General features: G+C 43.1%; 1 protein-coding gene across 1 annotated transcript in view; it reads right to left on the bottom strand.

Annotated features, from left to right (window-relative positions):
* ATF3 (activating transcription factor 3) overlaps nt 1-9,820 on the bottom strand; it is a 36,744-nt gene extending 26,924 nt beyond the window's left edge. Inside the window, exon 1 of the mRNA XM_083433204.1 lies at nt 9,318-9,820. The gene's annotated coding sequence lies outside the window, so the exon portion shown is untranslated. The remainder of the gene's footprint in view (nt 1-9,317) is intronic.
* Nucleotides 9,821-11,701: the final 1,881 nt, after the last annotated feature.

Here is an 11,701-nt window from a genome sequence, read left to right as displayed (position 1 = left end):
CCTGCTGCCCGGCGCACGGGGTGCCCTTAAGCAGAGTGCCCCGCGTGCCGGGCAGACATCAGCCAGCCCCACAAGCTCAGGGGACAGTGGGGAGGCGCAGCGCCGCCATACCGCTGTTCCCCGACCTGGTTTTGGGGGGGAAATAAAGGAAAAACCTTTTCCTTTATTTCCCCCCAAAAAAACTAGGTGCGTCCTATGGGGCAGAGCGTCCTATGGGACTAAAAATACGGTAACTTTCTTGTTTGGTCATCTTCTGTGTTACAATAAATTTCTGTCCCAGGCACACTTTCCTAATAGCAAGCAAGGCCCATCGGACACAGTGGGATTTACTTTTATGTGTCTGGGCACGTAAGATTGTTGTTAACCAAGAAATTATTGTTAACCAGAAACCTGAAATTTATATGGAAATGTTTGAACTGTTATTATCCTCTGGGTTTGTGGAAGAGGTTTTCTGGTTTTCAAGAAGAAGGCGGCAAACTGAACAGGCTTGTTCTTTCCCTGAAACTTTCCAGAGACTTTTTATCACATGGACTTTGGATATCTACATAGCAGTGGGATTAGTAAAATGGACTGTGATTACAACTTCAGAGCAGTTGTACGCTATTGGGTGATCCAGTCAACAATTGGCTACAAAGTACTAATGCAATCAGGAGTTTCAGGGTGTAAGAAGTTAATATTCTGAAATTCAACACATTTATCTGGGAGTAAACCCTCTTGAGCTGAGTGGGACTTCCTTCTGAGTAGGCATGCATAAGATCGTACTATAAGGGAAGCAAACTGTTTTGTTTTGTTTTTTAAAAAGAGACATTATGAATGAACATAAAAGATGCTATCCTTAAGTGTGTGGAGAAAAAAATATTAATGGGCTTGTGAAAGAGTAGAGTCATATATTTGTGTAACGCAGATTATACTGATATTAATTATACCTGCTAAAGAGATCCAACAAAGAAGCCTATCCAGGAAATAAATAGCATTTAACCTGTTGGGAAATGTAAATGCTAAGCACAGCTTTAAATGATGAATCAAATTGCAAATGCAGATTGAGGACACTTTTTTGGGTGGGGAACAGTTAAGGCTAGTTTGATTCTGGTATGTGATTATAACAGGATGTGAAACAAAATACTAAAAATCACTTTTCCTTCTGAGAATGACTACTGCTTATGAAATTGTGAGTTATCATCTACATCAGGCATGGCCAAACATGGCCCTCCAGCTCTTTTTGGGACTACAACTCCCATCATCCCTAGCTAACAGGACCAGTGGTCAAGGATGATGGGAATTGTAGTTCCAAAACAGCTGGAGGGCCAAGTTTGGCATGCCTGATCTCCATTGATCAGGATCTCAGAAAATCTGCTATATTTTGGTAATATGCAGATTTATTTGAAAAACTAGTTGAAAAATCAATTGGTTTAATGGAAGGTGATCAGTTCAGGCAGTTGACAGCCCTAATAAATATACATAAGTATCTTGTATATGTATAAATATACATCAGTTTGACATCTCTGCCACAGATGCTTTCGATAAAGGGTATTCCTTTCCTAAGAGAGGGTGCAACTTGCCCAGTTTGCAGGATGCAAAAAGATTCTGCAGGACAGTTCTAGTTAGCTCTAGGAGAATTCAAAGATAATTTGCTAAAGAAAACCAGGTTTTAAGAGCGTTTGTTATGATTATTTTCTTTCACCATATCCTTCATAAATAACTATAGCAATATTATCAACACAGTGGGGGTGTCTTTCAATAGTGGTTATGTGATAATCTGACACAGAACATAAAAGATGGCAGGAAATTGAGGCTCAAGAGTGTCCTGAAATTTCACTTAGCTAAGACTGTTGCCTTTTCTTCCAGTTTCAAAGGCTGGGAGAGGGAAATGGACTGCCTTAACTTTCAGTTTCCTGGGTGTTTTATAGCTTTGCCATGAACATGTCCAGATAGGAATGAAAGAAGTGTGTGTGGAAAATAAAACAAACACGAGTTGGGTTCTACATCTGAAGATCAAAGATTGAATTGCAAGCTCTTTTCTCCTCTCTCCCCCCCCCCCCCAAAAAAAGTGAGGGGACATGTGCAACTTCCCTGGTCCACAGCCTGAACTGATTAAACTGATGAAGCAGGGTGCAAGACTTTTGCCTACCTCAGCCTTGTAGTACCTTGATGGGGACAGTAATTTAGTTACCGTATTTAATTTATAAATCGCTTCCCATGAAACATCCTGAAGCAGTTCACCATAAAATCAACCAGAAAACCATGTATTAAAACCATTTGAAATCCAATACAGACTCCAGATACTGGTGTTAGCCACCCTGAGCCCGGCTCTGGCCAGCGAGGGCGGGGTATAAATAAAAAATTGTTGTTTATTTATTAAATAAATGTTACTTCCATCCAAAAAATACAACAGAGCTAAATGCTTAAGAATGAGGTAATAACACAGATTATCCCCCCCCCGCATTATATTATTAAACAGTTCCTTTGGGACACATATAGAGAGAGGTAGAAGGGAATGTGTGAGCAGTCGCCATACGACATATTAATGACTTGGGGGGGGGCACCATCCACCGCAAGGGGCCCTACTTTTGTGCATATCTATAAATCCTCAACTGCCCTAGAGCTTCTGTGCCATGGGTTGGGCCGGCCTTCTCATCAGGCAGAGTGAGGCATCTGCCTCAGGTAGAGTATGTTGAGGATGGGGATGGAGACTTGACAGTCATCCTCCTGAGTGATCCCACCCATTCCCTTCTGTCGGAGGACCGCCATGTGGCCTGCTCTGAGCACCCCATGGGAGGACATTGTCCCATTACCAACCTTAAAGCATGATTCAGCTGCAACCTTCAATGCGCTGAATTTTTTGTGTGAGGGAAGGGATTTTGTCCTTCCGCAAGCACAACATCTTGTGCCATCCCTACAGGAGCCTTTCGCTGGTCAGCCTGGAGACATCTCTTGCTTCATTAACAGCCTTGAAACTTGGGGGTGGCTACAGATGCTTGCCTCCAAGGAGCAAAAGCTGGGGATGATTTTAATCAGGGGAATTTGTGTTGCAAAAGGGATAAGCTGAACCTCCTTCTCATAGCACCATGATTTTAACTAGGGATGGGCGGGAGAAATTCAGTTTCGTTTGCATTTAAAGGCAAATATTACGGTAAATTCAAACTTTCTGAACCAGCCTGAGAACCAAACTTGCCGTCCTTCGAAGCTTGCCCTTCCCCGAATTTTGTGACATGTTTTCCTTGTCTCATGCAAATGTCTGAATGACAGAAGCAGCGCTCTTGTTTCTTTTAAAAGTTCTCTGCCAGGGTCTAAAGAACCTGGTTCTTTGTTTAAGGCTCCTGTTACTCAAACAGTTGTCTCCCCCCTTGCTTCGAAAACTGGCTTTGAAACTGAAAGGAGTTTTGAAAGCAGTTTGTGTTGTGATCATGGCATTGAGGGGGAGCATCCTTTGTTTAAGAGAAAATAGTATTAAAACCCCACTTGGCACAAACGAATTCTCCTTTTGACTCTACTAGCAGCGCAATCCCACACATGTTTTACTACAAAGTCAGCTCCACTGTGTACAATAGGGCTTGCTCCCTCCTGGGGGTGCATTTAGGATTGCAGTATTAATCCCCATCACTTTGACCCATATATTTGAAAAGGCAGCTTTGTTGCCCTCCTGCTTACTGCCGTCTTTTATATATTTCTCAGCTATCATCATCGTCATTATTCATTATGAATAATAGTGATTTTTCTAGCACCTGTAATTTGCAGGGAGCCTTTCGACCTTTCTTATCTTCGGCTCGGTTTAATTGTAGCTGCGCATTATTGTATGTGGTGTTTTTGCTTCGTGTGGGAGCAATTAAACCAAAATGAACAAGGTAAAGAAATGCCATAAAATCATTTGCAAATTAAAAGTGTGACAAATGTTTTCCAGTTTATGATAGCATAATAAGCAGAATGGTCCCCAACCACTGGTACATATTTGAAAGATGATAACCAGTCTTGCTTCTGTTAGCTTAAATCAGGGAACCAGGCAGAGGGCCTTCTCAGTAGTGGTGCCCACCCTGTGGAATGCCCTCCCACCAGATGTCAAAGAAATAAACAACTATCTGACTTTTAGACGACATCTGAAGGCAGCCCTGTTTTGGGAAATTTTTAATGTTTGATCTTTTACTGTGTTTTTAATATCCTGTTGGAAGCCACCCAGGGTGGCTGGGGAAACCCAGCCAGATGGGTGGGGTATTAATAATAATTACAAAGATGAAACTGGAGAAAAGGATATTAAAATGCATCTGCATATGTGCTGCCTTCAGCCTATAATTTTCCATAGCTATGCAAAGCAGGATGTGTTGTTTTCAGGATCCCACATTTTAGTACTTCCTCAAGTGCCCCAGAATTGTCTCCCATCTGAGAGCTGGGGAGCAGCGGTGGCAGCAGTTAGTGGATAACTTAGGGGGATGCAGCTGGCCTACTTTGTAGGGCAGTTGTGCAACAGCTGCACAAGGAAGAGTGTAAGCATGTTCTCGTAGCCTTCCCGCTTCACATGGGTGACTTTTCTCATATGTCAAACAAAATAAAAAAATTGCACACGAAAGCTCATACCAATAACAAACTCGGTTAGTCTCTAAGGTGCTACTGGAAGGGGGGAAATTATTTTGTTTTGTCTACGGCAGACCAACACAGCTACCTACCTGTAACTGTTCTCATTTGCGTGAGAGAGGGTTACAGAAGTGCTTCCTCACCCCAAGATCTTGTGGATTAGGAGAGGAGAAAAATGTGAGGCCCAAGGCTATAATTACTATGACTACACCAGGATTCTGGTTCTTGCCCTCTAGATTTCAATTCTGTCCATAAGTTTTGAACACAGATAGTTTTACTGTACATCAAGGCTTCCATTCTCCAGCTGCTAAACCAGCAGCTGGTGTTTACTTCGGGCAGCTGATATGTACTTGTCTCTGATACATACACACACACTCACTCTCTCTTAGTTTGCGCATTACTCATAGTTTGAAAATCACTTTTGACTCCTGTAACGTAATTATGTTAATGTCAACTGAGTCACACAGAAACAGAAAGCTCTGTATATCAAGACTTGGTGTCGGTTTCTGAATACAGTGCACTCCTGTACACAGGAGGAGGGGACAAAATTGCCGGATTGTGAAAGTCATGCTAAATTACAAGCCGTGGCTCAGAAGGAAGGTTAATTTTAATTCAGGTTCACTGCAATTACCATTTTGAAAGGAAGCTCAAGCAACTTTCCCCCACTGGAGGTAGATCGATTAAACAGCAGGGAAAGTTGGGACGCCTCCACCTTCTTGCCAAGCAATATTTGCAGAATAGGGTTCACAAACTGGCAAAGATAGGTACTGTATGCTTAAGCCCACGGATTTCAACGAGCAGAAGCCTGTCCAACTCTAGACTGCAATGTGGCTACACAGGCAGGACTATTCTTCATAATCAGCTATTGGTGCTGAGCGACACATTTCAGTCCTAGGCGCACTTACCTGGGAGGAAGTCCCAAGTAATGGAGCTTATTTCTGAGTAGACGTGTGTAGGATTACACTGCACAACAATGTATTAATTTAAACTAGACCTGTTAATGTCAAGTAGTAGTTTAATGTCAAGTAGCTGGCTTTGGAAGATCTCTGAAATGTGCTAGACCGGTATGTTTTTTGGTTCTGTAGTACAGTAAGCCTGCAACTTACGCAGGGTTTACATTCTGGGGATTGTGCCCGAAGGCAAAACCGCCTAAAGTAAACACACATTGGGTGCAGTTGTAGGTGGAATTGTCAAATTCTTTTTTTCCTGGACACCCAACCCCTTTTCATTTTTGGTTTTTTATTTTGGGCAAGTGTGGAAAACTAAATTCATCCATTACATGGGCACAAGTTGTGGGCTTACTGCACGTTCTCCTCAGAAGGAAAATGAACGTGTAAGGGTTGCTGTGTCTGGAGAAGTGGTGCGTACAAAACCCCATTATTTAAACTACGGTATCCTGTGGAATAGGTTGCTTCAATAAATTGACCTATTTCTGAGTCACACAGTGTCAGTACTTTCTTTTTCTCTTAAATTGGTTTTTATTAAAGATTTTCTGTGACACAAAGAAAACAAATAAACAAGGAAAATTGCATACAGCGTCTCCACTTTCAATTCCTAGAGTCATACAAATAAAGCATACTGCAACAAAGCTCTGGACCCTCTAATCTCTCACAATATAGGCCATATGTCAGAAACAGTGTCCGGGTGAAAATCGCTAAAATGTCCAGGAAAATCCAGGCATGTAGACTTTGGTGAATTTCCTTAAATTTCCTTTTATGAGATTTTGGGGAAAACACTCAACAACTTTGGTGTCTGGATTTTCACTTTTTGAAATACAGCAACCCTCTCACAATGGCAATAAAAATAAATAACTATATAAATAAAGGACCTACGCATGAGACGCTGACACAAAAACCCTGCACAGACACTATGCAACAGAATGAAAAGATCATTATCCCATCTCCTGCAACCCTTTCCCTCCCTCTCTCTCTTTCACCCCAATGTCCATGGCAATACCGAACATAAATGCACAGTGTCCATACTTTCAAGGCAAAGACCTTTTCAGACCAATAGTTCCCTTCACAAACACACAGATAAACATGTCATGTTGTTGTTAGTGGTGGTAAGCAAGTACATATTTTCTACATACAGAGATGGGTGTGTGAGTACAGTGGTACCTCAGATTACAGATGCTTCAGGTTACAGACTCCGCTAACCCAGAAATAGTACCTCAAGTTAAGAACTTTGCTTCAGGATGGGAACAGAAATCGTGCGGCAGCCGCATGGCGGCAGCGGGAGGCCCCATTATCTAAAGTGGTACCTCAGGTTAAGAACAGTTTCAGGTTAAGAACGGACCTCCGGAAAAAATTACGTTCTTAACCCGAGGTACCACTGTACATGTAGGAACTAGCCTCCTGCACAAAAGTAGGATTTACCTTCACTGCTCTGCCTACTTTTGTTTCCAGCCCTAATCACTACTGGCATGTGGCCCCCAGAAGGCTGACAAGGAAGGAATGAGGCCCTTCAGCTGAAAAAAAAGTTCCTCTCTAAATGTAATAGCCATGAGGGTTGCCGGGCAGGATCAAAGCAGCAGAATCAGATTGGGAAATTCCTACCTGGCCCTACCACTCTGATCCCAACTAAAAATCTCTTCCCCTCCCTATCTACTGTTTGCATCAGGAAGGTGTCCTCCATTGGCACCAATGGGTGTGTCCTTCCCTATGCAAACAGCAGTTGTGGGGGGGGGGGGAGGGATTTTAAATAGGGCATTGGGAAGGAAAGAGCTAAGCTCCCCTTCTGCACACACCCAGCTGTGCTTCAGTTTCACTTGTCCATATACGTCAGATCTAAAACAACAGACTGTAACATGTTGAATGAGTAGAATTCTCCCTTACTGACAAATTCAGAAGAATAGTCATGTCTGCCAAACGTAAAAGACTTAAGGTATGTTCATTATTGGACGCAGGTGGCGCTGTGGGTTAAACCACACAGCCTAGGACTTGCCGATCAGAAGGTCGGCGGTTCGAATCCCCGCGACAGGGTCAGCTCCCGTTGCTCGGTCCCAGCTCCTGCCCACCTAGCAGTTCGAACGCACGCCAAAGTGCAAGTAGATAAATAGGTACCGCTCCGGCGGGAAGGTAAACGGCGTTTCCGTGCGCTGCTCTGGTTCACCAGAAGTGGCTTAGTCCTACTGGCCACATGACCCGGAAGCTGTATGCCGGCTCCCTCAGCCAATAAAGTGAGATGAGCACCGCAACCCCAGAGTCGGCCACGACTGGACCTAATGGTCAGGGGTCCCTTTATCTTTACCTTTATGTTCATTATTAGTGGCTTGAAGCAAAATAAGGTCATTCTCTCCCTCTCAAGTCTTGGTCGTCATAGATTATGACCATACATCTCAAATTGGTCGCAATTAGACCATGCCAAGTCACAAAACGCACCTGGAGCCCCAGGAATTTTCAACACTGCAGAGAGGGAGAGGATGCTTTCACTGAAAGCGAGGGACATTTTGGGTTTCCTTGTCCCTGCAACACGCAAACCCCAAACACTTATTTGTTAAGCTGCCACCTGACTTGCATGCTCATCTGTACCTATGTGATGGCCATTACAGTTTTCCTCATTTATTTTTATCCCACCTTTCTCCAAGGAGCGCAACATGTTGTATATGGCTCTCTCCCTCCTCGTTTAATCCCCACAACAACCCTGCGAAGATGGTTAGGCCGAGAGGCATTGATTGGTCCAAGATCACCCAATGAGCTTCTTGGCCAAGTGGGGATTTGAACCCCGGTTTTCTACATCCTTTCGTGGCACTTTAACCACTGTACCACACTGCCTCTGTTCAGAGTCCTGCGGATTCCTCCACATTGTTCTCTAATCAGATTGAAGCTGGTTTGAGGAAAGAACATGTAGCTCTTGTGTAGCTCTTGTGCAGCGGCCGCGTTGAAAATTAGCAGTGGGAGCACACTGGATGTGGAGTAATTGGAAAGGTGAGCATACCCATACAGAGATTTAAGAATGTGCTTCACTCGCTGCCACCAAAGTCAGTGGTCCTTTTCACAAATTTCCTTAGGCTGCAATCCTATACACACTTATTGGAGGGTACACACCATACATTTGAAGCACAGGACTAGCTCCAAAGAATCCAGGGAACTGTAGTTTGCCAAGGGTGCTTGGAATTGTAGCTCTGTGAAGTGTACGCTACAGTTCCCAGGTTTCTCTGGGGAAGCCATGTGCTTCAAATGAATGGTGTGTACACAGTCTAAGCTCCATTTGGCGTAAGACTGCACACTGGAAATCTCAGTTCTCAGCTGTGACACAGCTCAAATACAGAATATGTCTATTTGGTATTGGTGAAATAGCGGCATGCATATGTTCAGTGATATTTAGTTACCCCAAAAAAGCTCATTGATTTGGAAACTCCCTCCAGAGCATAAATTCCCACCCACCCACAGCAAAATGATCGATGCCCTGACACAAAGAAACATTGAACAAAAGCAAATTAAGCCACTTCAAACAGATATGTGGAAACTGTTGACCTTCACAGGTCCTGGGTGACACCCCCAGATGAATCTTGTGAATACCTCTCCAAAATTCACGAGATTTAACTCTCGTGAATATAGCTTTACAATCTGACCATCAGTGTTCATTTGCTAATTTCAGGAAAGGGGGGCAGGGGGAAATGTCTATTTTCAGGCATTTGCAAAACTAATCTGTGATGGTCAACATTCAGTGTTCACCGTTCACAGTCCCAAGCACTGTTCACACACACACACACACACACACACACACGTTTACATGGATGTATATAGTATTACCTGGGAAAGTTGAGAGATGAGCCAGTTCCAGACCTGAAGCAGCCCTCGGTCTCTGGCAAAGCTGAGCTTCTCTCTTTTAGCCTGACTCCTCATCTCTCCTTCAAACCTCTCCATCTGCTCCCTTAGCCAGAACCTCAGTTAATGACCTAAATCTCCTTTGCCCCCCAGGCACCCCCCAAGTAACCAACTGTTGTTACTAAATTAGGTGGGAATATGAAATCATAGCATAGGTGACTAATATGCGCCCTATAATTCTCCACTACCCATGATCTAAATATGAAGCAACCGCATCATCTCGACCTTACCAGTGCGTGAGGGGCTGTATTTCACAGCAATGCCCTTTGCTCAAAAGATAACCTACTAGGGACAACATCTGTCGTTCGAAACCGGTGAGACTGACATGAGTTCTAAATATTTTTGTGTGATCCCCTCCTCCTCTAACTACTTAAGTCATTTTCTGCTTTTTAGTGTGTGGAAATTTACAGCCAGCGGCTCTTCCTTTACAATACAAAGACATGTCAAAAACAGCATTTTTTAAAAAAGGGGAAAAAAGAATCAATGTTTAGAAAAGAAAAAGCCATGTTCAATTTCAAAACGAGTGATAAGGAAGTTATTCTTAAATAAGTTAATTATGAAAGAGGTAGTGTGGTGTAGTGGTTAGAATGCTGAATTCTTAGGAACAGGAAGGCATTAGTTCAAAGCCCCACAATCATGAAGTTCCCTATGTGATTCTGGACAAGCCAAACTTACTCTGCCTAACCTACCTCTCAGGGTTGTTGTTGTGACAATGGAAGGGTGGATGAGGAGGAAGAACCATATATGTCTCTGAACTCCCTGAAGCAAGGATGGGATAGAAACAGTAATAAATCATATAATCATGGAATTGTAGAGTTGGAAGGGACCCGAGGGTCACCTAGTCCAACCCCCCCTGCAATGCAGCAATCTCAGCTAAAGCATCCGTGACAGATGGATGCAATACAAACAATTCTGGTTGTATTTTTAACACTTAAGTTTCCAGAATCAGGAATGTCAATATTACATGTGGCTGTTGTCTTCTTCTTCTGTTGCTCATCAGCATCTGGTATTCAGTGACCTACTGTCTGAACATGGGTGTTGCACAACTAGAATTGTCCATGAATTTGTCTAGCCAGTTTGAAAAGTCCTCTAAGAGGGGAAGCTCACATGGCAGTGGAACAGTCATTGCACACCTTCAGGCACCAGGCAAAAGCATTCTTCGTTAATCAGGCCTTTGGCTTTTAACTACCTATGACCTTTTTGCCCCAGTGAGATGTTTCAACCTATTTTGTGTGTATGTGTGTGGTTTGTTTTAATGAATGTGTTTGCTTTTTGCTTAAAATATTGTAAGTCACTTTGAGTTGCCATGGCAAAACAGTGCCTTATTATCCTTATTCTTAACGTGGCAGCCAATCCCATAAAACAGGGATGGGAAACCTGTGGCTCTTGAGATATCGGATTCCAGTTCCCATCACCCCCAGCCAGCATGACCAATGGTCAGGGATTATGGGAGCTCTAGCTCAAAAACATCTGGAAGGTCACAGTTAATTAATTATATGCTGTGCGAAACAAAGTTTTCTCCTTTTTTAACAGCAGCATATAAACAGAAAAGCATCAGTTTGGCCTGGTCAAGAGGCCTTTGGGTTTTCTCATCATATGCGACAAAGCCATGGCATGCTTATTTATTATGGTTACATCCTACCTTATTCCAAGGATTTTAGGGAGTATTTTCCCTCATGCTCAGTCCTCATAACCACCCTATGAGGTAGATTAGGCTGAGCAATATGGAGTGGCTGGCCCAAGACTTTCCAGTAAGCTTCATGGCTGAATAGAGAGTTGATCCCGTGTCTTCCTGGTCCATGTCCGCCACACTAACCGCTGCACAAGAGTAACATTGGACTTAGGTGCCCCATGGGATTCTCTACTGCAAACATCTGTGACACATTTGATTTCAACCATATTATATAAGCAAGCCCTTGAGTGGTTACACACACAATCCAGCATGACCAATGTATTCTTGGCATCATTCCCAAAGTCAGTGGAGTTTTTGAGGTATTACAGAATGACGGTTACAACTTCATCTACGTTGGACAATATTGCTTTCCTCTCACACACCACAGTATTACAGTGTAGGATAGGTACACAAATTCCTTTTTAATTCAAATGGCCCTCATAAGATGAGAAGGCAAGGGATGTTTACTTCACATAATATGGATCTTAGGCTGGCTGTTCAGCTACCTCCAACTGGTATGAAGAACACTGTTGTCAGAAAATGTAACAGGCTTTTTAGAAGTTAACACTAACCAATGTAGTTTACAGCACAATCCTATACAAGTCTACTCAGAAGTAAGTCCCAAGGAATTCAATGG

This window comes from Podarcis tiliguerta (genome assembly GCF_965153285.1).
Source record: "Podarcis tiliguerta genome assembly, chromosome: 3".
In the NCBI taxonomy this organism is placed as follows: domain Eukaryota; kingdom Metazoa; phylum Chordata; class Lepidosauria; order Squamata; family Lacertidae; genus Podarcis; species Podarcis tiliguerta.
Note: the sequence above shows the minus strand (reverse complement) of the source record. Positions and strands in the feature narration are given on the sequence as shown.